Source organism: Meleagris gallopavo, chromosome Z, assembly GCF_905368555.1.
Source record: "Meleagris gallopavo chromosome Z, MGAL_WU_HG_1.1, whole genome shotgun sequence".
In the NCBI taxonomy this organism is placed as follows: Eukaryota; Metazoa; Chordata; class Aves; order Galliformes; family Phasianidae; genus Meleagris; species Meleagris gallopavo.
The window spans coordinates 38,090,940-38,117,175 of record NC_139435.1 but is presented as its reverse complement, the minus strand read 5'-3'; the positions used below and the strand labels follow the sequence as shown (position 1 = coordinate 38,117,175).

Genomic DNA, 26,236 nt, shown 5'->3' with positions numbered 1-26,236 from the left:
TAGCAGCAATTGCTGGGTAAGCTCTCACTCTCTCTCCTCAGCAGAATAGAGGGAGAAAGCACAGTGGAAAAAAGTCATGGACAGAGATAAGGAGATAAGGTAGATAGCTCCTCAATTACTGTCGTGGACAAAACAGCCTTAGCACATGGGAGATGTAATTTATTTACTATTAATATTGATAATAGATTAGAGCAGTGAAAACTAAAGACAAAGTAGATCATCTTAGCCCCTCAACTCTCTTCTGTCTCAACTTCATTCTACTTTCCATTGTGGCATCCCTACCACAGGACACTGTCCTTCCCCATCTGATCCGATACGGGCTATCCAAAAGCTATCTTCTTCAAGCACCATGATCTCCTCCATTGTCTGCGTGTGGAGATTTGCTCCGGAGCGGCCTCCCTGGAGCTACTCTCTGCACTTGGAACTCCTCCTGTCTCCCCTGTTTACCATGGGAATGGTTCTCTCACAGTTCCTCACTCCCAGTAGCTACTGAACAGCACTTTTTCCTGTCAGAGGCACATGCTAGAGGCACACCAATTCACTCATGGCAGCACAAGATCCATTTTGGAACAGCTGAAGCAGGGTCTGATCTGATATGTGCTAGCTGTTGGACCCTACACACAGAAGCTACCTTGAAGACCCAGAGCCAAAAACCTCACCACATAACCTAGATAAGAGAATACATGGAAAGTTTATACTAGAAATTTATGCTCTTAACATGTACACTTTCTAGCAACAAAGGCAGAAAAGAGGTTCAGTATGGTTATTCATGCGGCATTAATCATCCACGCAAGTAAATTTCCCACATTCTATTCCTTTCTCAGGAGTGCAAGTTTTTGTGGCCCGGCCCACAAACACTGAAAAGCGTCTCAAAATCTCCCCCCCAAATTTGTGATTTTCACAAGCACTACAGAAGAACTTCATAGACAAGCAGATGTTTCATGCGTTGGACTTCGTTCATTATGATGATTTATTTCTTTGTCTTCTCCTAGCTTGTCTGTCTTGCTATCCACTTAAGCCTTGAGCCTTTTCGAGAACAAGCTTTTCCTGTTCTGTGCTTGTGTATCACCACGCAGCAAGGGATATCAGTTTCTGATATGAGACTGATATGAGACTGATATGAGGGATTCTAAGGTTATGAAAATTGTAGTAATTAAACTGACTATGAATATCAGAAATGGATTTTAAATCTGTAAAATAGTTAAGCGTGGGATTTCCATCTGCGTGGGATTTGCAGCTTCATCGGATGTAAGATTCATTGAACAGAGGGATAGAAGAATATGATAGCTACCTTCACAATTAACATGCATTACAGTTACAGAATACTTTAAGAAAAGTCGTCAAACCTTCCTTCACACAGAGTGTCTTAAGTCTACCGGCTTTAGATACGCAAAGAATAAACAGGAAGATGTTTCAATACTAAGAACTAATAATATATTTTTCACTTATTATTACTTCTGAGCCAAACTAATGAAGATACTTTTCCATTGTTTCCTTTACTGGTCTTTCTCATCTTCAGTTCACCAAAAAAATAATCAAAACGTAGTTTAACTCAAATTGCAAGCCATTCACTAAGAATTTTACTGAATCAGAGTAACTTTCTATGTCTTCATTGAATTGTCTTCATTGCTCACAATTCAATATTATCATTATTTTGATAGTGTTGGTTTTTTTGTGGTACAAGGAAGTGTACTTAAAAGAATAAAATATGCCAAAATCTGGAGACAATTTATTAAAAAAAAAATGTAGTTTATCAAGGTGAAAGACTTCCTTAAAACAGCCAAATATTTATTGAGCTCCCAATTAGTCATCTCAGAACATGCTATATGCATAAGAATAGCAGAGAAAAGTGCTGTTATTTTATATTCTATTAAAATGTTAATAATCTGCTTCCATTATACATTTCGCTGTATATTTCAATCAACATGTCACTTAGCTGCTGCTCCTGAAGAGCACTTAATATTTACATTAAAATCAATTAAGCCAAGAAATGACAACGGTGCAGGTGGATGCAACCAATTACACTTGTTCTATATGTATTGTTAACTTGCATGTGGAAAAAAAAAGCTTCATTCAACACCTCTACTTTTCTTTTATCCATTTAGGCAGCTTCTGTCTGCTTATTCTGCTGACAGATGATGTGACGAAGTAGGTAGTAACAGGGCCAGTAATTCAGAATTAATTTTCCCTTCAAAAGAATGATGTGGACAACTGAGTGCAGTAACGGTACCTTCAGAGGTTAAACAAAATAATTTGAGATGGTGGGACTGAAATAAAAGATCTGTAAAGTTTTTCTCGTCACATGACTCTCAGCGGAACACTCTCTAGCAATTTTCATCCGTCTCAAATGAAAGTCAGAAGAGTTAATCATTGAAGTATTAGTCTGGTGTACTTCTGTGTGTGCTAGGATTGAAAACGAAGAAAGCAAGATAGGACAATGAGTAGCGTGCCGAACCCAATATTAAAAATACGTGATAGTGAAAGACAATGCTTAAGCCACACAGTGATTTATTTATCAATCCTGTTTTCAGAACAAGCTAAAAAATAAAGGGACCTGATGATTTTCAATTTGCAATAATGGGAAATCAACTTAACTGCTGTCATTGGGTAACATTTGTTTATCTGTCATGTGTACAGAACTGACTAATGTCAGCCTCTGCACTTGAAGAAGGGTGAAATTTAGAAAGCTGCATTGTCGTTAGACAAGCCAAATGCATTCATTCTTTAAGTGTGCACAGGTTTAAGTGCAATGCAGAAGTTACATCTCTGTATTCACTATTCCACATGTGCCAGTAAGGTAATCTTAACAGGCATAAACACAAAGATGAAGAACTGAGGTAGGCTGTAGAAACTTCTGAGAAAAGGATTGATTTGTTTTAGTGTACCTTCTCTCTGTAATCAAATATACAGGTATAAATATCTTAAGATAATCAAAAGGAAGAACCTTCTCATGGACTTTTATCTAGCCAGAAAGGCGTCCAAATTTGAGGCCTTCCTCTTTGAATATCTTCTGAGCAGTGTTGAGGTCCTGCTATTCATAGAGAAACAGAGGCTTAGATTAGATATACCTACTGATCTCTGTCTGCATAATTCTTAAATGAGTTATAGAAGGCGTTAATGTGGTTCAGCTGCCAAAACAGCCTGTGTTTGGAGTCTGATGCCTTGTAATCTTTCATCCATTTCTTGCTAGCATTCATTCCTGTTCTTTCACGCAATATCGCTGTTATTAGATGGCTGCTTCTATCGTCTAACAATTTACACTGCATTCCGAAAATTACCACCTACAAACTACAAGGAATTATTTAATACCTGATTGATTTTTTATGTGACTATATTCTATGAAAATCCAAAAGATGGAGTAGGCTAAGCTCAGTATCTCAGGTCTAGGTTCTAGGTTCCTCATAGAATCCAACTCCTTTTGCAGGAATCACAAACAGTCAGTTCCTTCTAAGGACCTTTCTGCTCTTCAATTCTGCCCCAAAAACTTAGTTCTGACAAGCTGTCAGATTAGGGAAGTATGAGTCTCTTGGCTGAATGAGTTAAACCTCATTACTAACCAAGTCGAGCTGACATTACTGCGGCTACACTTGGCAAACACATATACACAGTCGTCTTATGTAAGACACTGTGCAATGGATATGCTTGCGGACGGTGTTGTGTCTCAATAGGGCAGTCTTCGCCTATCTGTGATACGACTTTACAATGCCCCAAAGTGCAGTGAAGACTGCACTAACTAATATCATCTCTGTAAATCAAATTTCATCAGAGAAGAGCAAAAGACCTTATCTTTATTCATTCTTTTCTCATGGTTCTCACATCTGTGATGTAAACTCCTACATTATATCTCAGACCTCGAAAGGTTTGTAGGCACGTTTTCTCGAAAACTTGTAAGAAGTTGACTGTGGAGGCATGCAAGCAAAACATTATAAAAATCCACAGATACACATTTTTTTGAGGGAGATATACTCCACCATAGTTTTCTTAAAACACAGATCATGTAGTCTAATTTTCCTAATTCAGGTTTCCAAGTTTGAGCTAAAGAATTGTTTTAGAAAGTAAAAAAATCTAGCACAGGTTTTACAGCACAAATGTACTTCGTTCATCTCTGTACTGTGTGTGGCTTTGCTGTTGTTAGTGCCTGTATTCCCAAGCTAGTTTTTCTCTTTGCCCTGAAGAACTGACCAGCATTTGGCAATTTCACCTTAGTCCACATAGATTTACAACACTGATTTCCCAGCACAGACAACTCCATCCATTCTGAACTTTGAGAGCAGATATATAACTAATATTGACTGAACATGAAAAAAAGTGTAAATTGTGACATACAACATACATTTACTTGGTTTGAAGCCTTTTGTAGCAAAACTAATTTTAATATTTTTGTTTACTCCGTTATTTTTAACATGCCTGTATGTTATGTGGAAAATAAACTACTTATTTTCAGTTTTGGTTTTTCTTGTTTTCAGTATTCTCCACTGAAGGTTCAGATGGCAGTTATCATTTATCTTAATAAGAAGGGTTCTCATAAAGACTCTTTCCAAAGAAACATATATTTTTAAAAATATGTTTTTATTCAATGAATATTAAAAAAACCAAAATTATTATTCAATTTCTTTCTCTTCAAAAACATCACTTTCTTTCGCTTGTAAGAGTCTTTCAAAAACTGTCCAATAAAAGATTTGCTTCACTTCTGTTCAGTGCTGAAAAACAACTTGTTCGTAGTCTGAATGATGAAAAGTTCTCTGAATAAGACACAATCCAGAGTATAGAACGAATATAATTAGGTCTAACTCTCAGGAGTATTACAAATCATTTCAAGGAAAATGTGTTTTTTGTCTTGCTTCTAATATCTGTTGCTAAATATAGTAATTATGGAAATTTAGTATCTGTTTTAATTCAGAGAAAGTATTTATTCATACATATACATACGTATATTTGTGTCCATGTATACCTGTTTTTGTGTCTGTGTGAGTGTGTGTGTATATAATTTTCCAAAATAGATAAGAACTCGCTGAGTGATATACAGTATACATTAATCTTTACCACTTAAAAGGAATGCGAATCCAAAACATTGAGGTGAGAATGCATCTCATGTCAGTGTGATGTCTTGTTATAAAAAATACGTCTGTCTTCCCTACGGCCTATTCCTAGTTTTTGTATTCAAAATGATTTCTTCACATGGATTTATTATTTTAAAGGAAAGGAAATGTTTAGTACATAAACTTCTAATATTCTTTCTACTTGTGATACAAATGTCTTTTCCTACTGAAATTCATTCCACTTTCATGTGGTAGAAGACTCTTTTCATATAATCCAACTAGCCAGCAATTCATGGCTATTAAGAGGTGCAATGATTTGTAGGATTGCATAAAATAAATATTAAAAAAATGAAGAAAAAAGGAAAATAAACTTTTACCTCTAATCTCCATTAACGTGTAAGAATGTCAGCCTATACAACTAGGGACCGTAAACAAACTAAAAATAACCTAAGTATTTCTTCTTAGTCGAAGCTACAGGAAAACAAATTTTTAAAAGGAATAATAAAAATATATTGACTTGGGTTTCTAGTTTGAAGGTAAAACTATTGCTCTGTTTATTTAATATAATGATCTCCAGTGGGCAGTAACCCCTCTTGATGATTCCTTTCTTAGCACAAAGAAGGCAGTTATTTCTTTTCCACTCTAAACCTAAACAAGAGTTTGTATGTTCTTATCAGAATTAATTTCTAACAGCAAATAAATGGTCACCTATAAGAAAAAATGATATAAGCAAATGAGTGCATGTATATAACGAAGATTTACAATATTGCCTTTGATATATTTGATAAAACAAAACATCATACTGCAACATGCTCTTTCCTTGTTGTGATTTAACCCAGCAGGCAGTTTGGCACCACACAACTTTTCACTCACTCTCCTCTCTCCCAGTGGGGAAGGGAGAAGAATTGGGTGGAAAAGAAAAAAAATAAAAGGTAGAATAGTCAAGATAAAAGTCTTGAAATAATACAACAACCTGTTTGATTTGGATTGATAGCAATTTTACTGAGCTTGCCTGAAAAATTTTTAACAGTATCAGATACAATTCTTTCCTTACTGGCCATCTGCAATGGGACTCAAAGTTTCATCAAGACAGCCAACATTTGTAATATGTAGACAATATTGTTAGAGACTTATTTTCATTAAGTCTTATTAAGTAGTATGGTATTCAAGTCTGCCAATTCAGTTTCAAAAAACAGAGGAAGAAAAGTTTTTAAACTGTTTGGAGACGGAATGTTAACTATCTTATCAGATTGTTTACAGGGCAGGGACGGAATGTTAACTATCTTATCAGATTGTTTACAGGGCAGGGCTAAGGACATGAATGAAAACCATTTAATAAGAGCATTGCGGTAGCTAAAAAATTTTAAATCATATATACACTTAAGTGTATTTAAGTGACAGCAATGATTAAATAAATGGTATGTTATCATAATAGCAAATGAACCTTAAGTTCATATAACACTTTCTCATTTTACAAAGCAGGTGTGTGCTGCAAACAAATATACAAGCTCACGATAATGCTCTTATAAACTTATATCATCAGGCAGCCTACAATAGAAGGGTTGGATCATCAATGACTGTTTTTAAAAAGCCTGTGCTAGATTTGGGTGTTTTTTTAAGCCAATTTGAAAGGCAACCTTTAGGAAATGCAAGTTCTGAATTGCAATATTAATATAAAATTGATCACGCTCTTTAAATTTCTGAATTTTCTTTACTTAACAAAACCTCTGCTTCCTCCAACGTATCTTCATTCACTCTGCTAGCTGGATGTACAAAGCTGGTCAGGGTCCATATGATGTACTACAATTTGCAGAGGATTTTCCCACGCGTATATATATAGGAAATCACAACCATTCACTCCACAGCTAACGCGCTAAAAGGATTGATACAAAATAATGCCTCCAATTTATTTCCACGAAAACTACAGCAGATCCAGAGAGCGCAATAACAGTAATTATAGAGAAAATTATCAGATACAAAATATTATTTTACAATATAGTCACAACTGTGAGCTAAGAACAGAGATGAGCAAGACCGTCCACTGGGGACCTAGGAGATCCCTGTCTTTTTTGAACTAGGGAACATAGAATGAAGACAGTATTCAAAAAGTTACCTCACAAGGGAGAAGTAGAGGGGGTGAATAACCACACTTCATCTGCTGGCCATGCTCTTTTCAATCCATCTCAGGATATTGCTGACCACAAGGGCCCACAGTTGGCTCACGTCCAACCTGCTATCCCCCAGGACACCCTCAGAGCTCCGAACAAGGATGTTTTGGATGTTAAATGCCTTGGTGAAGTCATGGTGGACAGCATCTACTGCTCTCCTCCCAGCTATCCTGACAAAGATGACATCACAGAAGGTAACCGGTTTTGTCAAGCATGATTTCCCCTTGTTGAATCAACACGGATTACTCCTAATGGCCCTTTTTGAATTCCAATTTCTTGGAGAGGATATCCAGAACAATTTGTTCCATCACCTTTTGAGGGATTGAGGTGAGGCTGATTGGGCTGTATTTTACTGAATCCTCCTTCTTGTCTCTTTTGAAGACTCAAGTGAGCTTGGCTATTCTCCAGTCTTCACGCACCATTCGCAATTCAGTAAACCCTTCAAATACCGTAGAGAGCAGTTCAGCAATCACTTCCGCGTGTTCTCATAGCACACAAGGTTGTCCATGGATTTGTGTCTTAATTTTGGCTAGATAATCTCTGCTTATATCCTCCTTGACGTCTGGGAACTCCTCCTATACCCAGAGTCCTTCTCTTACCTCCAGTGTCAGTGTTCCTGGGGGCTACTGTTAACAATAAAGAGTGCTAGATGGAAGGCATTCAGAATCACGTCTTTCTCTTCTTCTCCTGTTACGAAGGCACTGACCTCATTTAGTAGGGGACCCACATTCTCCCCAGGGAGAAGGTCATACAACACTAATACTAAATAAACACTTCTTATCCTTTGCCTCTTTTGCAAGTTTTAATTCCAAGAAGGCCTTAACCTTCCTTATTTCAATCGTACAGGCCCTGATATAATTCTTACAATGCTAGGTCCTATTTCATGTTTCATGGATATTCTTTTGTGTTTCATTTTATCCACGACTTCCTCACTCATTCACGAAGACCTTTTGCCACCTTTCCGTTTTTTACCCTAAAATAATCGCCTACTTTGAGCTCAAAAGAAGTGGCGTTTTTAAGGTTAGATTCATAAAGTCATAGAATCACAGAATGTTTTGGGTTCAACGGGACTCTGATCTACTTCTCTGTCCTTTTCTTCCAAATGTATGAAGAACTCTTATTCTTCATGATAATATTCCTGGGTACTGAGTGCATAGGTTCACAGAAGCAATCTAGGTATGAGACTTAATTCCTGAAGAAGCAGGATGACTAGAGCTACGGAGAAAATAGTGGGAACGTTAAGTGTGTTCTTCGGAATTCTCTGGATACCAGAAGTTCTCATTAACATTCACAACATTCCTAGACTCATTATCTCGACCAGATGTTTCTATGACTGTCCCTTTAAAGATTTCCTGTCGAAATTTTATTGACATTTGTACAGCAATATTGACGCTTAAAAAATAAATGCAGTATACTGTCAGACTAATTACTGTACGAGCATGAGAAACTGATTGAAAATGTGCAATAAAAAAAATGGGTTTAAATAAACACTTTATTGCAGTGTTTTAATGACACTTTAGTTTTTAACATAATGTTTGGCTGTTTAAACCACGATTTAAGCTAAGCTAATTACAAATGATTTTCTACTCATTAATTAATAATAACAGAACTGTAATTAGACAGCTGCACTGGATCAAGGCGGCACTCAGGATCAGACTGGTATATAGGCAGGAAATACATTCGGAGCCTGACATATGCTACACCTTTTTCTGCTTTATTTTCAGTCAGAGAAGCTGTTATGCTTGGAAGTTTCCAAAACACTCCATGTTTTTGAGATGTAAATTTTGAGATTTGCAGTGGGAAGTACATGATATTCTGGTACGTCTGAAGATGAGTGATTCTATCTGTGTTTGGTAAAGATAAGCAGTCTTTTTCTGGATTATGTCCCAGAATAAATTTAAATTAACTCTACTGACTACTACATTGCTTGAAGCTAAAATTAAGTTTCTCTCAGAAAGAGAGAAAAGAGAAGTGCAAGAAGAAATTGGAGAAAACGAGAGGAGAAAAGAGAAAAAAAGGGGAGAGAAAAAAGATTAAAAGAAAAAAGAAAATTTATATTTGAAGTTATATATCCTTCTGGTCACACAGAGCTATACAATTTAGATAAGTACCTTTTTAGGAAGAAAATCCACACAATCAGGGAAAGCAAAGAAATGTCTCTCTAAATGAGATCAGGGATCCATTTGGAAATCATTTTTTCTTAGAAGAAGCATTAAGTACAGTCTTGCAGTATTTAACTTTTTGAAACATTGTGAAAACATCTTGATGTTTCCTCTTACAGGATTATTTAAAATTATATGAAGATTTTCTCTTTCAGGGGACAGTCATTTTCGTAATATATATTGTATATTGCTCACTGATATTAATATTTATAAAATTACTTTTTAAAAAAATGCGTACATTAATGTCATGTAATTCATATTTAAAATATATATCTAGCTTTTATTTCCCATTAACAGAGAAGGGATCAATTAAATATAGAGTCTTAACAATTTTAGTAACAGAAGAGATTAATAAGAAAACAAAGTTCCATATTAGAAAACCAGGTTCTATTTTAGAAAACACCAAAAATCTGACTAAATTTTCAAGAATAATTTTATTTTTCTTCATAACACTTTTCTGCTTAACTGATTTTTTTACTTTTTTGGATTCTCAAAAGAAATGCACTTCTCCAATTATATATGCTTTCTAAACTGAGATGTAAAAATTTTGCTGTGGAGAAAAACATTTAAATAGGCAAAAATAAAGTTGACATACGATTTTGTCTTGTGAAATCACTGATCTAAGCAAATAATGAAGAAAGTCAATGTGATTTCAATAGTTTCCCACTCTAATTTAGGAATTATATTTACATTATTAATTTTTCTTTTCCTTTTTTAATAAAAAGAGCAAACCTTGCTGATATACGTTGGTCTGCTGTATGCAGATGCAGCTGCTGATTTAGTGTCTTACAAAATCTTCTTAGAATGTTCTGAAATTTTTCTGCTTTTGTTAATATTGAAAGGAATAGAGATGCCAACATTGGCACAAGTTACATCAGCTACTTCTATAATTTCTTAGCATAAGGAAAGTCTTAGGAGAAAGAAATTGAGAATCGGATAAGAGATAAGAAAGCTAGGAGTATTTTTTTTTTAAGTAAGCAGTCACTGTTGCTATGGTTATGAAAGAAGTGACTGATGTCTTGAAGGGAAGAAACTATCAAATTTTATTTTTTCTGTATGCCCAGTATGCACTCGCACCTTCTTACCCCGTTCCTTTCCACTAAATCCACAGCCAGTGAGTAGGGCTGAGAATTAAATTTTTGAGCCTTCTTTCAATAGGATAAAATCGCCCTTCTCCATCATTCCCTTTAAGAAAAGCAAACATAGATTTCTACCATCAACAGCTCTATGGGCAGTAGAAGCGACTTTAGGGAAAGAAAATTAAGCACGCAACATGTATTTAATATGTACTTACAGAGCTCGAAAGAATAAGAAAAATCTGTAAGTGCCTAGTTTTGTGTGATAAGGATGGGACTGCAATTATTCTGCAGTAATTACTATTGGAAGAATGCATTTCTTACCACTGACTTTTGTAAAAAAATTCACTGATATGGAATTTTCATTTTGTTTCAAAGAGGTAAGCAGGTTAGATCTTTGCTTATATCATGTGGTATGCATAAAACTTTTTGGAGTTCTTAAAAATCCACTGAAAAGCAGAAAAAGAAAATCCACTGAAAAGCAGAAAAGAAAAAGTTTTTTAATGAAGAAATACTAGCTACATACGCTTGTGTCTGCTGGAGGGATGCTTTGGACTTTCTTCATTTCTGCAGACAGAGCAGAATGCTTGATAATTCACTGTATGCTAGTATTTAATTAGATAATCATTCAATTAGTTTTCATGTATTTCCAGAGACAGAAAAATTTCATGAAATAGGAGAACAGAGAACATCAGAGGACTTGAGAAATAGCAGCCTAAGCTAATGCTGCTATACACCTGTTATGTCACAAGTTACTATTTCCTCCCAAAATTTAAGCTTCCTAAATCATCATGAAGTGTGAAGAGGAAACAGCTTGCCACACTCAGAGTGGAACACAGAAATTGTAGCAAAGAATTTCATTTCAAACAGAAGCTCCTTACATGTAGAGGCTGTCATTGCTCTTTAGGAACAATGAACTGTTTGAAAAAGAAAAAAAGAGGGGAAGAACATATTCGATTTTTGTCGTTTTTTAGTTTTTTTATATTTTGCAAGATAATTTATGTCAGGATGTTATAAAAACATTTTTTTTTTTCTGTTCTGGATCATAGTTGAACATATGAACAAGAGCCTGGTCTATACGCAGGATAGACCTCTTTAGATTTTTGTGCTGATCCCCCTCCACTTTGCTTTCATACTATTATAGAAGGTAGAGAACAAGGATCCCTTACACACTCTGTAGCATGGCATTATTTATTTTACACAGCATCTTCTACTCACAGAAGTGGTCAAGCAAATATCCCATTGCAAAGGACTTGCAGTTGGTGTTCTGTGTTCTCAACTGAAGCTCCTGTTCATAAGTAACCGCAGGCAAAACTTGGTGTGCACTCAGCCATCTGCGAAAAGCTAAAAACATTCATTAAGCTCATGAACAACTCAGAAGCATTTCTGATCTCTTCCCTGAGCCTAATATCATTTTTTGAAAGAGACACTACTGCCAATCAATCACAAACTAATGAATCACAGCAAAGCTTCTTACCTGCCTCGTGATTCACCTCTGTATCAGTTTGATTAAAAAACGTACACATAAGTGAGACACTTTTGTGAATGGTACTAGATGTGTGCCTCAGGGAAGTGTCTTTCTTTTTTAACTAGAGTTGATACCTCATATCTCCAGGCATTAGATTGTTACATGTACATCTTACCATGCCGTGCCAAGCCAAGATCATGTAGACTATACTGGTGCAGTGTACTAAATGCCATAGTCGTCAGTGTACTAGATCCCTCTTACTACTGACAGTTGTAAATCAAACTGATTCAAAGCTACATAGATCTCTTAATATCCTTCCTTATGGATTCAATCTCACAGCGTTACAAGCAAATCTTTGTAGTAGACAGAAGTTTAGACAGAAAAGAAATCAAAACTTGCCAAAATAAAAAAGCATTACTAATTCATAGCCATTTATTCCATACGTGAACAGATGACCTGCTCACATGCTTTGCAGAAATAAAACAACCTTATCATTTCAGAGGGCAAGTTGCAGTCAACAACAATGCACATAAAGAAAATCTATCACTAATAAAGCAAAGATAAACATCAGGCTAAAAATAAAACCTATAGTTTGACTAAAATGATGTAAATTTCCCATCTAAGGTAGTTGACAGTAATAAAACAATTTTCTTTGCGAATGTTCTTGTAGTCTCGTAGTTTGTATAAGATTTTCACTTACCATTCTCTTGATGACACTACACAATGAATCACATTGGACATTAAAAGATCCTTCTCACAATTAGGCACACTAATCCCCATACTTAAACTTAGGAAGCCATATCTGGATTTTCCAAGAATAAGTTTTGTTTGGCTTTACACATGAGTTTACAGGCTGATAGAGCGGTTAATTTTAGTAACACAAAAACAAGAAACATAAATACTTTTGGCAAGTATTCTAATCTTAACAAAAACACATTGGAACTTCCATTTTGACCAAAGTCCATAGACCAAATTGTCTTCAAAGGGGTATGTTGTGATAGTGATTTTCAGTATTCATGAGCCAGAAAAATAAGAATACAAAATTTCTAGAAGCAATTACTTTGAAGACAAGTACAACAGTCCCCGCAGAGACAGAATAGTTCAAGTAAAAAATCTTTGAGGACATCTGCTAATGTTTATTATTTGACCATGCATAGCTATACTTAGTGATATGAGTTTTTTTATTAAAGCTATTAAAGCCTTATTGAATGTTGAAGACTGTTTTATGTAACAGCCTGTAACATTTCTGCTCTGCATGTACAAATAACAACAATGAAGGAATCATAATGTGAAGGTTCAGTAGAAATCATAAAAGTGAGCTTGAGGATGAAGGTTATAAAAAACTTTTTTTGGCTCATATTAGAATCAGTCCCAATGTGGGAAGATGATATGAAAAAAGCAAGAGAGAAATTAGGTGAAATAAGAAACAGAGACAAGAAAATGTACTGACTGGTGGAAAAGCTGCACCAAAAAAGTGGGAAAAATAAACAGAAAATATGTAACTAGAGGACTTAAAATACTATTATACATAGTATTGCATATGAACTCCTAGGAAGACAAGAATTTTCACAGAAGTAGAACAACAGTAAAGTTGATGATGAGATTCTGGTAGTGTACGAATCATAATTGTAACTAAGACCATTGCAAAACTTTAACCACAATTTGAATGTATGAACTGACTGGTGACGCAAGAAAGAACAAAATTCGAATGACTATCGTACTTTGTTACACCAGTAAACAATCAATTATATGCATATGTTCATGGAACCTTCATCACCAAAATCTGCAACCTGCAACAAGTATATTATAATTTCTCTACTCCACATTTGTTTGCCAGCTTTTCTGACAAATATTAATTAATTTATTATTTTTAGAAGGAAATGAAGATATTTTTGCAATTACTGACGTTTTTTATCCAAAATTGAACGTAAATTAAGGTCTAAAATGAGGATGTAATATGGAATATCCCAGATAGTTGATTAAGGAGTTGGAAAACAACTTATGACAAACAACACATACAAATTACCTGAAACATGATCTGAACTCCAAGATTTGTGTGTCATGAATCTTCAAGTATTTGTCACAAAAGAAGAATTCATAAGGAAGCAACTACGCAAGACGATTATTATGTATGCTGACTTCTGAACAGGGCTAAAAATGAAAGCTCTTTTGAAGTGTTTTGAATCTATTTTCTCATGTAATTGACAGGGCAATTTTAATGTCCACTAAGAGTCCCAGTTGAATTGGAAAAGTTGGCCTTTTCCAATAACAAGAGATTTGACTGTTTCTGTTATACATGGATTATATCTATTTTTCCCTCCTCTATAAAATTTCAGTGTGTTATATTTTCATCGAGTGAAAAGATGATAGAGTTCTTACAGTGATCCGTGATTAAATTTGCTCAACAGCAACCTGTAAATACCCTGCAGCAACCATTCCATTTTTTTTGTTTTATTCTGTATCATTCAGTGACTGTGGAGTTCTTGTACTATTCAGCAAATAGGAAAAGCACACAGCCAACTGATTGGTCATTATTTTTTGAAATGGGACATGATGAACAAAAAGTCATTACCAAAGGTTCCAGAAAAGAAACCAATTTTGAACCATTATGTCTCCATTACATTTTCACCTTACTACGCATAGTTTTTGCAGTCTGCCTTGTCCTCATCGTAGGTCAACAAGGACAACTGTTTCTCTTAAATACAAAGAGAAAGTTGATGAAATCACTGCTATTTGCAGAGTGAGGAGAAACAACGTAATGGCTGTCCGTTCATGGGTGATTAGAGTCAATGACTCTAGAGCCTTGTGTTATCTTTATCTATCTTCATTTTGTCAATAAAATGAAGTAAGCTTTACACTGGGCTTTAACAGAAGACAGAGAGGGGATTCTTCTGAACCAGTCTGCTTCAGTGTTGACAGAGGAGTAAAAGAGTGCTTCTGGGACACAGAACAACCTTGACAGTAATGGGATAATCTAGGGACACTCTAGATGAAAGAAAACCTTTAACTATCTCCTACCAGCTGTTACCAGAACACACACAGTATATTCATTTTCTTTGACATTCTTCCAAGGACTGAAAAGGTTGTTCTCAATGCAGTCTGGAAGTGTTTGGAAATCTTTCCCTTAGATTGTCAGTATTTAATTTCTCTAAGCTTTGTGCATTTCTGTTCATGGAGTTTTTTATTGTTGCTTAGCTTTCCAGACAATCATTGGACACAAGCACCTCTTTTCATTTTTCTAACTAGTGCCATTTGACCTATTATACAATTTAATGCAGTCTCCACTTTTGAATACATTTTGTCACAAGTGGCAATCTCTAACAGGGTCACATTGAGAGGTATGAACATTGCATGTTACCTTATACCATAATGAGGGCAATTTCAAAAGCATTCAATCAAGAGAATTGGTGTTTTTTGCAATAAGCTTGTGTCATAGGCTTTTTTCTGTCCATATCAAGGGCAGTAGCTATTTAAACAGCACAGTCTGTGTACTGCAATTCTGTCAGTTATATGTTTCTCAGTGGTAGAAGTTTCAATACTACAAAAGTACTCTTAACAGCCTTTGGGAATGTTGCAAGACTTTGTAGAGTTTAAATGTTCTTTAGCAATATTGGATGATTCCAGCCTTTCAGGTTGAACTTTTAAAAACATTTCCATGCTGGCCATTAAGACAGAAACAAGGGAGAAGTTTTGGATAGAGACAGAAACCAAGGAAGCAGTCATTGTGGTATTCATACTACTCTGTTTCCAAGCTAATACAAAACTCTGTTTGTTACTGTATATTAAACATTAGAATTTTTCCTCTACTGTAAAGCAACACTGTAGTGTAATATCTGCTAACACATTGTCCATTGACATTTCTGCTATGAGGACTTGTGTCTTTCCTGTGTGTGCCATGCCTGCTCTTTCTTTCTCATTTAAAACCCACGAAAGAGAATGAATTGATAGCCTGTGATACTCACTGAAAAGGCATAGCATGAGTGTCTTATTTTTTCCATTCTACACTAGTAGGTAGTCTGCTTTTCAGGAAAGAAACTTAGTTGCTTTTACAAGGAAAGCTTACTCAACAAATGGATTGACAACTCAGTTTCAAATACTGAGTTTTCTGCAGGAGAAGGCAGAGTACCAAATTTTACTCATGTTTGAGAATACTTGCTGGGGAATAACTGATCTGTGCCTTCTTAAGCTCTTGATTGTGTTTGCATGTGCAAGAATAACAGATTTTTTGTAATCTTTAAGCTGAATGAGGGCCAAAGGAGTTCTCTGCTCCTATCACTATTTATTTCAGTGGCCAAACCCAAGGCAAGAATCTGTGATATATTTCCATAAATAAGGGGTAATAAACATGAAGTAGACTCTTACTACATTCAGGTGGAACTTTAATTCTTTTCTTTTTAATTCAGGATGTAGAAATATTATTTTAAACTTCATGTTTTTTAACACAAAATAGACTTTCAAAGACAAAGAAGCAATGAAAAAGTGGAATCTCAGGTACTGTATCTATACACCTTCTGTATTCTATTTCTCCATAGAAAACAGACAAATTTGTTCTTTTCCCATGGAAATGTGGTAAAACTTGAGTGCTAAGCATTACATAATAGTTCTGAAGTCATCCAATTAAAAATTGAATATTTTTTCGAAAAACTTTTCTGAGATGCTTCAGAAAAAAATTTAAAAAGATTAAAAAAAAAAAAGGAAAAGAAAAAAAGGAAATGAATAAATTGTACTTCTAGACGGGAAAGGAAGGGAATTTCTGAGTATTTCAAGAAATTATCGTACTTCCAGAAGAAAAAAATTATTAATAGTTACACAGCCTTATCAGATTCCATTTTGTTACTGCATACATTCTTTTTTCATTTGTTCAAAGATCCCGTTTTTCCTATCTCTCAGTAATGAAGATAGGTACACAGAATGACAGTTGCAGACAAAGACGACCACTCGTAAGTAAGAGTAAGAAAGAATGACATTTGTCTTGAGATACTGGACTCTCATGTTTCATCTAGCACTAGGAAGCTGTCTAGTAATAAAGGTTCAATCCAAGAGACTTCAATTGTCAGCAGGATCGCTGTACAAGTTACAGTGAGGAAAAGACAAGAATCAGTGAAGCACGGAATTTACTTCTCTTGCAAACTTCTGGTGCATACCAGAATAAACATATTTATCCCTCAGGTTCCTTTTACTGAATCAGGGAAGGAAAGCTGAGAAGAGATGAACCAACTAACAACTTTACTTCAACAGAACAAGACACACACAGTGAAAGATTAGAGACTAATGACACAATTTGTAATAAGTGAAATTCTGAGCAGAGGTAAGAAAAATATGAACAATGAAAGGCACATGGAGCTCAACATTGGAAGATTACTAAATGCAGCTATGGAATATCCCTGAGGGTACTACAAAACAGATTGCTCAAGCAGAGCAACTTAAACTGACCTCAAGTTGGTTCTTTTTTCAGCAGAAAATTAGGTAATACTGCTTATGCAATAATTACTGCATCACAAAACTTCAAACTTGAATTTGAAGTGATCTTCAAGATGTCTACTTCAGATTCTGTGCCATGGGCATGATTGCAATCCACTAGAACAGTTTACCCTAATTTTTTTAAATTCTGACCTGCTTTGTATGATTTTTCAGTATTCCTTGTAAATAAAGTATGTATTTCATATATTTTAGTGTGTACAGAGTATGTATTTATATATGGATGCATATGTAAAATACATACATTTTATACTGTTATGACAAGCTCTCTGAAGCTGTAGCTTTGTATGAAAGGAAAATATTGAAGTAACTGTTTTCAATCAGTATTAATAACAAGTGCAGGAATTTGTCTTCCTGTTCATCACTCCCTCCCTGTGCACAGCTGTTGAAAGCAGTCCTATTTGCTACTGATGAATTCATTTTGCAATGTTGTTTCTAGACAGCAGCATCATTCACTTTCCATTGTTTTCATTGGATTTGCAAGGAGTCATCAATTGACATTTTTTAATAAATATGAGTGAACGTTCGTAATTGACAAAAGTAAGTGCTTTACTTCCTAGCTTGTATCACCAACGGGTTCCACTCTTTGAAGACGTTCCTCTTCAGGCTTTCTTCCGGAAACATTGCTAGCTGCCATGATGATGATATTTATTCACTAAGCATATGCCAATTTGGGTTCTTTGGATAACAAGTACTATTTGATTTTGTCTTGCTAAATTTTGTTCATAATGGTGTGCATGTAATGAATTAGATATTGTGAAACAAGATACCTTTTTGCCCTTTTGATAGAGTTGGATTTGACTGCTGCTGCTAGACTATATTCTATTCCTATCAGTAGTGGCACAGGGCGCAGAAGCTGTTGGCAGAGATTAATTGACTTTGTTGTCTCAATCAAAGTTTAATGTTCTAAGTCTCCATTTCTTTATTCCGGTGAGACTTTTGTTGTAGGTACAAGATTCTCTTCAACGCTTGTAAAATATGAGAACAGCGTAGAAGAAATAGGAAACAGTCTTGTCATATTTGATATTTTCAGGAAAAGATATACTGTACAACTGTTCTGCCTACCTTTAAAATACCTGTCCTATCACAAACAAAAAAAAACAAGTAGCACACACAACAGCAGTCTGTACAATTGGCTGTATTTTCATCTTAGCTTTTTTCACTGCACCTTATTACCCGCGGCCAACATAGCAGTCAGATATATCTACCGGGAAACAACAGGCTAATGGCTCTAAAATTACTAATATGCTTTCCTCATACAACTTAAATGTTTGCTGTTTTTTTGGTTGTGGTTTGTTTCTGTTTGTTTTTGTAATAGCACAGGGTACATCTGGCCCACTACCTATTATTCTGATGTTGGCTTAAAATTCACCATGTTATCAATGAAGGACTCATTACAGTATTGCAGTAAAGAAGTAATTTAAAGATTTTAGCAATCATAGCTTTTTGTCTGACAATAGTAAGGCACAGCCATTGTGGATAACCTGCTCAAATACTTTATCCAAGGTATGATGCTGTCACGTTCACAAACTGAGCCCAATAAATTACTGCAGCGTCTGTATTCATATCTGAAATGCTGTAAGAATTTATTGAAAGTGTTCAACAGTAAACTGGCTTGTGAAAATTGACAGTCACTAGCTCGGCTTTCTATTTTCTACCAGGACACGTTTATTCGGAGATCATTAGTTCTCCATCCAATTGAAGAACTTTCGTCTTCTATTTTGAAAAGACAAGGGATAAGGGATTTTTTAGGAGGATCACCTTTAGCTTTTCTCACTCTCCTCCTTTTCCAGTAGCTGGTCACCAGAAAACTATTTGCAGAAAGCCTCTAATCTCTCAGAGGGATAGTGAGTGCCTATTTTCTCTACTATAGTGCTCAGTAGCGTGACTACCTAAACCTCCTCTTTCAACCTCATCTGAAGCAGTGCTGCAGGAACAAGTAGAGAAGTCTGATAAACTTTTCTCCCGCAAGTAGTAAGATATAGCTTAAACAATTCAAAAAACACTTAATGCAAGTGGGAATAATTTTAATAGCTCATTTCGTCTGTGAAGCAAGCCAGTCCGAATATTACTTGTCAAATGCAGTATTTAAATAATGAACTAATGAGCAGTCGTTGATTGCATCTTGCAGTATGAACTCCTTCCCTTGGCACTTCTTCAGTAGAAATACACATGAATGATAGAAAATTATAACTGTAAAATTTGATTGCATCTTTCCATTTATAACTTCATATGCATTAAAATGATTGCATGGTAATCCCAAAAGGTGTGGAGCTACACTGATAGCCACTAGCAGCTCCATACCAAAACAAGACAATTTGCTCTCCTGCTGGACAGTAATAACATTTAATTATGTGAACTAAATCATCTTTTCACTATCCTATATTTTAGGATTATCTGCATAAAACTTAATTTTCTACAATTTTTCTTCAAGACTCTTTGATATTCCTTTCTAATTTCTGAATTTTATAATTGTTGCCAAAAGTTATCTTTCTTCAACTCTTAGATATAAGAACATTCTCATTCTACTTCTATCAATCTTGCTATTTTTGAAGAAAAACAAAGATTAGAAGACGTAACAACCTTTTAAATGGAGTCGAAAGGGCTTTCCACAGCCAGATCCTTCTCTCTTCTTGCTACAGAATTCAAAACAGAAACAAGATAGCAGCAAGAATTAAAGCTTTTCACAAACTCTTTGTTAACTGCATAATTCTGTCCAGCTGAAACCAGCCACACTTCCAAGAGCAAGGAAACTTAAAAAGTGAATCTATAAAACTTCTCACCGATCTTTATTATGTACCAGATTACTTTACGCTTTATTTACAACACAAGAAGAAAAAAGTAAAAATTTAAGAAATGTAGACCTTCAATAAATGAAATATATGAAATAAATGTCATAATGAAGAGATATGATATTCCTACTGTCTGGAAGATTCCTCCGATATATCTTCATTAAGTTTTACGAACTGTAGGATACAGTCATTTCTGTCAGTATTGAAATAAGGATTTAAAGGAACTAAAGGTCAACAAAGATTAATATTACGACAGTCAGTTAGCAAGTTATACTTTCACAATGTCCAAGTCTTAAAATCGTAATAAATAATAATCATTGTTAGAAACTTCAGTCACTGATGTTCCATTTTTTTTTAAATGTTAGCATGAAATTAAATTATTTTTATAGATCTTTGTTTCTATACAGCTGATGAAGAACAATTGAGTATGATAGCTCTAAATTGTCCCTATAGATCAACAAATGTAAGTAACCTTTCAATTCTTGAACACAGCTGTAATATCCATCTCAAAACCTTTCTTACCAAGGAGCGTTACACTTTAAAGACGTAAAAGGTCTCGCATCTTTCCGTGATTATATAGCAAGGTTTGCAGCCTGGTTACGAAACCCTGGTTGTGGTTTAAAAGCAAAATACAGGACACTTAGCTTAAAAGTGTGGAAGGATGTAACATAACAGCCGAAGAGTCTTCATAAATGTGACTATGCACTTTTCAGCTGCGATAGATTACAAAGAGGTTGGATCACTTAATATAACTTCTACCCTTCTTTTTTTTTAAATTATTTGTATATATTTTCTGCACAGCAACATTCCCTGTTCCTTATTTTTGTGTACTCTAGCGTAGTGTTTTCCATCTAGGACATGATTCACTTTCTGAAAATACAGAGCCTTTCTCTGTAATTATCTTCATCTTTGTATCTTACTGAGTCATTCTGTAATAAATGTGATTTCCTATCACACCAAACTGGTAACTTATTAACAGCAAGTACAGTTTAGAGGCTATCACGACTGTAAATATCCAAGAGAACGGGATTCTGTATCTGCAATCGCTGTAGCACAACTTATTCTAGAGTAACAAGTCCAAATTAGGACTCAGTACTCGGATACAATGTAGATTACCATCAATTTGTTGCTTTCCACCATTCTCCCTGTTAATACTAATACTAGGAGTACGATTCCGTTCCATACGTTTTCTGAATGTATGCAAAAAGACGTCAAATATCAATCGCTACTTTTCTCTGGTTTTTTTTTAAACATTTACCCCAATTATATTAGTCTTTAAATGATATCATTGTAATTTTTTAAGCCCCATGAAGAATATGAGGTGATATCAAATTAGCATTATATAAGCAAAGCTTAAATGTAAATATTAATAATTTACTTGTTAGAGGATTTGAAAAAGACCGACTCTGATTCCAATTAAGTAATCCTTTCTGCCGGCATTTAGAATGGTTTCTCCTCTTTTCAGTAATGTTTTCAGTTAATGTTAATTAGGGTGAGGAATAATAATGCAGAAAACTATAACTGTATGCCGTTATGACAAGAATTACAATATATCATTCTAAGCAGAAAATTTTATATATTATCATTAAGTGGACGTAATTGCTACAATTACTTATCTCGGCATGAGCACCTATATGTAGCGTTACGTGTTTATACAGACACGAACGCATGTTTATTACACTTCAGAAACACATATCAGGGCAAAGGAAACATAACAACTTTCTGTTTTAGATATTGATTTATACTACCACTACAGTCCGAGATAGCATTGCCGCTTTCTGGCATAGCAGAAACAATTTAAGTTTCCCATCCTTAAAGCATGAGTAGGGGTGTACCGAGACACTCACTTCGTGACTGGTATCCATCGTGAAATAAACTTTCAGAATCATCCAAGAGCTACATTTGAGTCGAGCCACTTATGTTCTTTTCTCAGTCTTACAGTCGTTGGCAGTTTTCTGCAAGCATCAATTTCATGACTTGTGTGGATAGAATGGCTTATTCTGCATCATTGCAGAAGAATCAAGTTACTTGTGTTGTACAGGTCAGATGAGCATAGTGAGAGTAGTAGTTGTAACAACTTTCACAACATCCAAGAAAACATTTCAAAGCAGATATTTCATAGGAACGCAAATCAAAGTTATATTCACTGTGTTTTCAGCCAGCAGGTAGCTTAGCTTAGCACAAAATAGACATTCACTCACCTCCTGTCTCCCAAAGCGCTGGGAGAGAGAACTGTAAAAAAAAAAAATACAAAAAAGTAAAACTTGTGACTTGAGGCAAGAACTATTTACTAAGAAAAAGAAGAAAAAAAAGAAGATAATATAAATGCACATAATTTATAGAACAAGTGGTGCCTGCTCACATCCCATATACCATATGATATGGAATATACCTGTGGCCAATTTCAATGCACTGTCCTGGTTCTGCCCCTTCCATCTCTTTGTGTTCCTTCAGTTCCATGATTAGCAGTGCAATAGTAAAAGTCAAGGTACAAAATATCCTTATTTCTCTACAGCACTTCTCAGCAACATCAACAGCATTAGTATGCTGTCAGCACTGTTTATCTCCAAAAGACAAACCATAGTATAGGTACTAAGAATTAAAAAAAATTCATCCTTTGATGAACACCACCTATCAAGACACGCATATCTCTGTAAAGCCACTTAAAAAAATTCACTTGTTATGCTTTAAATATTCAGGTATCAATCACTGAAAAGATACGAGAATTTCATTCTAACACTTGCTTTCTGAAAAGTCACATGAATTAAGTGCTGCTTTTTGGAGTTTGGTTAACATGGTCATAAAGGAAAAACATGCAAGCAGATATCTTCCACGTGGGTTGAGCTTAAGATCAAACTGTCATTGCTTGGAAAGTAAGTGTCGTGAACTGCTAGGACACTGTCATGTCAGTGTTACATATGCTCTAGGTGAAAGATGTGGGATCATCTCCAGTTTGAATATATCCCTCTTTTTAATTTTCTCTCATTGAGCATAAACTGTGCATTTTTTCTGTTTTTCAGATGCAAGAGTGAGCTGATAAGGTCGACACAAAAATATGCTCCTGGCTTAACCACTATAGTACTGTATTACAAAAAACAGCATTTTATTATCCTAAACATTGTTATAAAAAAACTGATAGCATTCTTTAAAAAAAAAAAAGGAAATAAAAATATGAAGAAAAAGAGTTAATGTCTAAAATTCCGATAAATTACAGTGGGCATTATTTTTAATAATTTAGCATAACGTCTGAAGCCTTTTCAATAAAGTAGCAATTAATTCATCACAGTTCCCTGGCCTACACATATTTCTTGTGTCTATTTTTATTGCTCATAACCTTAGTAGCGTTTTGCCATACAATCTGACACAAAAGTCAGAAATCATGCAGAGAATATTGCTAGAAGAAGGGTCATTAACTGAAACTCTCATTTTTTATTATGTTCGACTAATATTAACACAGTTGTAAGTATCACAGCATCTCAAACATCATCATTTCTCATTCTAAACCAGGAATTTGAACAGAAATAGACAATGGGAGTGATTCTTATTTTGAAGTGCGGTATAGCTCAACTTTAATTCTTGTTTTCTTTAGAGGCAACATATATAGATGATTCTCATATCTCTATTATGCAGATCTTTTCCTATAACTGTCAATGTACTTAAACATAGTTTTCCCGATGAATTATTTTTATACCATTCTATGTTTCTTTTTCACTCTTTTTCCATTGCTGCTGTTGCTGCTCCCCTTACCTAGGCAAAGCTCTTCTCAGTATTGTAAAGCTTTCAACAAGAACTCATTATGATTTTTAGCATAAAGCTCAGGTGTAGTATCCACAGCAGTCAGATTACTTCTTCTAAGTATACTTAGCAAGCATAAGATTCCATTATGTCTTTACTAAATTACTTTATGTTATTTAGGACACGAAGCCAGCAATAGACCCATGCCAAGCTGTTTTACGACCTTCTGTGTAGCCTTAGGCAAAATTCTGAATGTTCCTGAAGCTTGTTCTCCTTCTCTGTTTTAGCATTTTACTGACAGCAAGCAAGGCTCTGAGCATTTTGGCACTGACTTAACAAGTCATATACATGCCAAGACATCCATAGTGTCTTCCCAGTGTATAGAAATTAAGTAGAGGTGAAGCTCTTGTTAATATTACTAAAAGTTTTGAGATGTCTCAAGAAAGTTATGGCAGGCACCTTTTTCTCAAGGACCTCCTAGATGACACGCTAGATTGTAGAAATATTTAGAAAACAGATATTACTGTGTCTTTCAAAGCACGACAAAAATGAATGCATACCTGTACTTGAGAAATTAACTCTCCTCCATTCATAGAGGAATTGCAAGGGAAAAGAGTCACAATTCTGAAGGGCCAGGATAAATCTTGCCTCCGCAGTTTCTAAGCATTCACAAATGCAGGAGCACAAATGTAGCTGCAGGCTTTGAGCTACAGCTAAGACCACGGACACATGCAAGTACCGTGGAGGAGCCAGCATGTACTCATCAGTAGTGGAATTTATCTTACTCATGCAGCAATGATTCAAGCTATCACTAGAATAAACCACAAACTAATAAATTACTAATATAAATCAGGCGCCTGATAATGTAGTCGTAGAGCAACTGGCCCTCATTTTCATTTGAAAAATCAGGATTTTCAAAACCCTAGCTCATCGTCTTAAAGAAACATTAAAATCCAGTCAAATCAGGAGTACTCTGGTGTTTGGTGTAACAGTAGACCCAGGGAGAACTGATCAGATTAGAAAGAGTAGTCCCCAAGCAAAAAGAAAATAATGCAGAGCCACGTTAATTCACACAATAAAATGGAATAAGGCAGAAAGCTTTTCACTCTGAGATCTTACTCATTCTTCAGCTTCACTCCCTCCCATGAACAAAAAATGAAATAAAAGAAAGACATAAATCTATCTCACCAGCTCCCGCAACTTCAGGGGATTGTTATTATTTCTCTAAACACCACTTTTTCAGAATATTGCTGCTAGTACAAAAAAGACGTTCCATGCGTACGCTACATAAATACGAATGTATCACAGGAAAGCAGTAGAGTTAGTCGCCTCTGTCACAGGTGTGCCATCCGTCATTTCTTACTGGAATATCTGCTGTCTCCACTGCTTATTATAGGGATTATATGCACTGCTTTGATTTCTCTACACGCATGGACTACGTATGCTTGTCCGTTCGTGGTATGACATTTCCACTTTTGGCACCGAGGATGTGAAACCACAGAGTTATGCTGGGTGTTGGGTTTTCTCCCCTCTCCCCCACCTCCTCTTCCCCGGCTGCAATCAACAGCTAAATTGATCCAGCACTTCATCCCAACGGCAAGTTCCCCGGGGAGAGGATGTGCACACGGTTTCTGCAGTGCATCGGGAAGGAGAGAAACTGGAGAACTGTGAGGGGGGCAGATAAAGAGTTCAGAAGAGAAGTCATAAAAAATAATTAGACTGTTCCGCCCAGCTTCAGCTGTAGCGAAAGAGCAAAGTACCCTTTCAAATTGAATGTCCTGTCTTACGGATGAAATAACTGGTCATAGGAAGCTGCAAGCAAATTGCTTGGACAAGTCACTTACTGTTGTAAGAGTTCAAAGGTTTTGAGCACTAGGTCAGCAGCTGCCAATCAGACAAACAAAAAAAACTACTCATTGAGCCAGTGATTTCTACCTAGGCCACAATTATCCTCACTATTCCTGTACCTCAGCAGCTCCTCTGATTAAACCAGCCTCCCTTTTACATCTTTTTCAGAGTGCTATTCACACACTAATTAGTTGCCTGCTCTCCACTGAGATGTCAGACCCTCAGTCAATTTATCTCTATTTCAGCCTTCTGAGAGTGACTTCCCCAGTTATCAAAATTTAATCATGCCTTCAAAAATGTTGAAAAGTGGTCATTAGAGGCAAAAGGCCACAGGATACAATATTCATTTTTCTCTATCTTCCAGTCATCCAGCTGGCATCTATAATGGATATCCTGGGGACTGTGAGAACACGTTGATTTATGCAACCTTGCTTTTGCTCTCACTGTGGTGCACCAGCCTGCTTTAAAGA

At 35.6% G+C, this 26,236-nt stretch overlaps 1 long non-coding RNA gene across 1 annotated transcript in view; it reads right to left on the bottom strand.

The window, feature by feature from the left end:
* Positions 1-6,252: 6,252 nt before the first annotated feature.
* LOC146542216 (uncharacterized) overlaps positions 6,253-26,236 on the bottom strand; it is a 36,959-nt gene continuing 16,975 nt past the window's right edge. Inside the window, exons 2-3 of the long non-coding RNA XR_014880580.1 lie at positions 22,385-22,415; positions 6,253-11,789 (exon numbers count right to left, since the gene is read on the bottom strand). This is a non-coding gene — a long non-coding RNA (uncharacterized LOC146542216). The remainder of the gene's footprint in view (positions 11,790-22,384; positions 22,416-26,236) is intronic.